We start from the raw sequence: 4,855 nt of genomic DNA, 5'->3' as shown, positions 1-4,855 counted from the left end.
TCAGAAACTGCGACTGACAAAATTGTATGTTTCAAAAACTAAAACTTGGTCTACTCTCATGCAGGATCAAACAACTTTGCAGACTGTGAGGCAATCAGACGGCCGAAACGGCTAGGCAGGTGTTTGCCCCTGCAAGTTTCCCGGTCCTTGCTCTCAAATGGTGCTGTTGGAACCTCCGGCCCCTCGCCTCACTCCTCCTAGCTCTCTCTGTCGCCGTGACTCACACTGAGGAAGAAGAAGATCAGAGGAAGAAGAAGGTGAACACGGTGAGGTGGTTTTCCGGTGCTCGAACACCTTTCCCTGAGCTCAAACTCAGCACACACACACACAACCATTACAACGATCGCCGCGGCGACTCTTATACCTGGACAACGCCGGGCCACTACCCGCACGCACCTGCCCACTAACCCACCCGGTCCGGCCCGCCCAGCGCGCGCTCCCCGCGCCAAGCCCTCAACGGACCGCGTGCTCACCGCGTCTCTCGGATCGCCAACGGCTATGCCACGCACACGCCCGTGCAGTGTTCACCTGCGTGGACACTCCCACGCACCACACGCACACCTACACGCACGCCTACCCCGCGCACCCGGTGCACCCGACGCGATCGGCCCGCGCCCATACACGCGCCCATCGAGCCCAATGCACCGCCGCAGCTTATTCACACAACAGGTGCAACCTGCTGCTAGTAATCAAGATGGAGGTTGTGAAGATGGTCCAACATGGTGACAAAGATGGATCAATCTGCTCTTCATTGGTGCTTGAAATCAAGACCTTAATGGCGTCACATCAAACTTGCATTACTGATATAAACCACAGTCAGAACGTACGGTTAGTCGTATCGCAATGAAGGCTGCTGTTCAGCTAGGATCTGGTCCTACCAACATAGTAGTAGAACTTCTGTAATGCCGGATCTACTCTGGACAGAGAATGAGAAAGAAGTACAAAGTTCGCCTGAAAAATTAAAGACCGTAAAGCTTGCCATTTTTTATTTTTTTGAGAAGGAGGAAGACCCCCGGTGTTTGCATCTGAACGATGCATGCAGCCATTTTATTAATTATGCACAAAAAACCTTATAAAGTAATACAATAGTAAGACCGAAGCACCGTCTAGACAACATCTGTCGCTACTTCTATCCAGTTGATAAAGAGATGCTGATAGTCTGGGCCTAATACCAAACACACCTCACAGCCAAACCTAACATCTAAGACCTGAGGCCCCAACCAGGACATCTTCCGGGTCCGGGGCACCCACCGGTCCGACGCACACTCAGAAACCGCCGCCGCCACCTGCCATCAATCCATCATCAGAGCTGTACTGCTGCATCTACCTTGCCCGGTCTAGCCGCCGTCGACGCCACCACGACTCCAAACAGCGTCACCCTCCTGCGTGAGTCCATCATCGCACATCAGACGCCTAATCTCCAGGGCGCCATGCCATCGAGATTTGTCACCCTCAATGTGTATGATGAAGCACCGCTCCACCAAAGACGTCGTCCACTGGTCCCTCGAGGCCGTGTACACCTCCAAGAATGACGCCCCCAAGGGGGAAACAACACAAGCGCGCCGCCGTCTTCTGATCTATCGATCTAGGGTTTTCCCCGGAGGTAGCAGATGATGGTCTATAACTTCTCCACGATGATGCCTTCAAGAAGGGAAATGACACTGTCTTTGGCATCAAGCCAAGAGCAGGTTTTCATCCAGATCTGTTCGAAGAACTCCATCCAACTTCTCGTGCACGGATCGCCACCTTCCCTGTCGGAGACTAGACCAAAAGGATCCAGCCGCCACCAGATCCATGCAACCAGCACCGGGAGATGACGACAGTCTCCCTGGACCGGAGAGCATGAACCGGATTAGAACGAGTCGGCGACGATGATACACCTGAAACTCCAGCAGACCAGCGAAGAGCCGCCGGCACCACCGCGACGATGATACACCTGAAACTCCAGCAGACCAGCGAAGAGCCAGCCAACCATACTGAATTTACGCCCAGATACCAAATGTGTACTAGTACCAGAGATGCTACAGCGGTTTGTGCGAACCAATCGACCCAACACACTGATCCGAGCCAGGCAGACAGAATATTTATTTATATTCCTCGTCTTCAAATAGCAGGAGAATATTCCCATGCCTGTTTATTTCGAGCAGATAGCTGTTGCCGATATGACTTAGCACCTAGTAGTACAAAATGGATCAGATGGCATGGCCTAGAGGGTTCGGTGTCTGTCCTTTCTTTTTTCGGCGGGTGAGACGGTTGGGTGACTGTCGGCTAGGCCTGCCTCATCGGAAAACTTGACATTATTGATCTTTTAGAGATCACGATAAGCTTGGTTTACGTAGCTATGAATGTATCCTTCTTTTCGGATATTCAGTTTGCATGGGCTGCTTTTCTGCATTTGCTTCGAATCTAGGAAGAGCCAACACCGCGCGGCTTCCCTCGCCGGCCGCCTGACACCGCACCCGATCCAGACCCAACCGGCGGGCCGACACCGTACCTAGACGACGATAGACCAAGCTTCTCCCGTTCAGTATTTTTGCGCAATGGTTTTCGCTGTTGCACTGCACAGGTTGATTTTGAAACTTTGTTTTCTTGGAGAGGAAAGAAAAAACATCAGCCTGCTAAGAATGTTGTGGAAAAAATCCAGTTAGATAATCTCTAACTTGATGCAATAAATGCGAGTACCTCATATTTCCTTCTCTAGATCGATAAAAACTATGCAAAAGAAATCGTACGTCCTATGCAAATTGCTATAGCCTCGCTTCGTCGTCGGAGATGTCCACGACATCGGCGTCGGGTGCCGGTTAGATGGGCGCGTAGCAGGGCTCCGGCTCTTCCTCCCGCAGATCCGCGTCCCCAGCGTCCCTCACGTCCACCTCGTCCTCCTCCTCCTGCTCCATGCCCTTCCCGTCTTACTCCAAGGCCTCCTCCAGATCAACCGCGTCACAAGGTAGCCCCGCGACGATCCGGGAATCGCGTCTTGCCCCGATCTGGCCAATGAGTTGCGGCCGACACTCCGCCATTAGATATGGGTAGCTCCTTACCCGGCGGCGTGGCGGCATGTCTACTGGTGGTGGCGGACGGCGTGTGAAAAGTGGTGGTGGCGGCGGAGGGGAGGGGGAAAATGATGATGGATAAGGTTTCGGTGCTGGCGGTCCGCTTAAATAGCCGGGCTAGGGCACTACGTGGGGAGCGGCGCCACACGATGCCGGAGGAGACGGACTTCGGACCGCTGGGTTTCGGAGTGTTTTACCGTGGGACCCATCGTCAGTCCGATGTGGCGGACCCGCCCGGACCTCCCCATATCCGCCCCATATTTGGGTTGGATAAAAAGGGTGTCGATTAGTCCGGGTGTTTGAGGCCCGTTTGAGGCGCTCGTCTGAGTCATTTTCTTGCCGGGTCACTGACTGGACCATCCGACCGGACGTTTGAAACGGGTTTGGAGTGCCCGGCCTAGATGCTCTTAGGTCCATCAATCAAATCCACCAATAATCACAGGTAGGGCCAACTTCCTTGACTGTGAACGTACGTGGAGGATGTCCCGTTTATGTCCAGGTTTTCTCGCTACTACATTGACATGTCCTCCACCAGGCTAGCTAGCAATCTATGGCGCGCGCACTAGAAAGATGCTGGGAAGTGTTCCAAAAAAAAAAAGCTGGGAATATTTACATACTTTTCAGAAGAAACCTGCTCGCTTTTGAGCCGCCCATCATCTGATGTGATCTGTGTTTAGTTTAATTTGCACGCACTTTGGACGGCGACGTACGGCCCGACACCACCTTAATTAAATTAAACTAAATACAATGATATTTGACCTGTTTAATTCAGCGTGAATTGATTTGAATAATGTCTCCATCGTTTTCGCGCTGAGCCTTGACACTTGTCTCTTTCCTTCTCTGCAGGAGCACTAGCGTTTAGCTTGTACCGACAGATAGATGACGCATTCGACCTGCCAAGCCATGATCCCGAATCACGCCACTTCTTTTCTTTGAACGTTTGAATCAGATTTTAAAATTCATGAAGGCTCTGTTTGAGCAGCATGCAGCATGTCAACTACTAGTTTGCTACAGCGGCTGCCAGTCAGACAGAATATTTCCATTCTTCGTCTTCAAATAGTGTTCTAGTACTATTTTTTTTTCACCCGCAAAAAATAGTACTACTAGTATAAGTAGGAGAATATATTCCGTTGCGTGCATGTTTATTTCGAGCAGCTGGATAGAGTACGTCAAGCCAGGCCGATGACATAAAGCTGTTGCCGATATGACCTAGCAGGTACGTACAAATTGGATCAAATGCCCTGGCAAGTTCCTTTCAACTGTCGGCTAGCCCTAACCGGAAACGAGGCTCGAAAAGTTGATGTCCCGGCTTCCATCGGATCAGTGAAGATAACTATCGGCTGTGCCGAACTTTTGGCACTGTATTTTTTGTGATGAGAATGAGCAAACTACGTACTATAGTTTATATGTGGTAGCTATGATTACTGTCCTTTTGGATGTGCTGTTTGCATCGGTTGGTTTTGGTGCATTTCCTTGGAATATATCCAAGATCAAGGAAGAAGAGCCAAAACCGCATGCATGCATGCATGCATGGACGGGTCAACTAACAAAAAAGAGCCCGGGACTGGTGATAGATGGCCCCCTGGGGTCCGTAGGCTCAGTATTTTGCATAATGGTTTCACTGTTGCACTGCAAATATGTTGAAACGTTTACCTTCTTCGAGAGAGAATAAATATTATCCCTTGATTTGTTTATTTTCTGCGGTGGCTTGTTTTGAAAAGTTGACGACAACTCGAGAAAGATCATAGTAAAGAAAAACTCCGAAGTACGACTCGAGAAAGATCAATTCTAACCTTGTATAG

This window comes from Triticum aestivum, chromosome 4B, assembly GCF_018294505.1.
Source record: "Triticum aestivum cultivar Chinese Spring chromosome 4B, IWGSC CS RefSeq v2.1, whole genome shotgun sequence".
Taxonomy (NCBI): domain Eukaryota; kingdom Viridiplantae; phylum Streptophyta; class Magnoliopsida; order Poales; family Poaceae; genus Triticum; species Triticum aestivum.
This window is presented reverse-complemented; position numbering follows the sequence as displayed.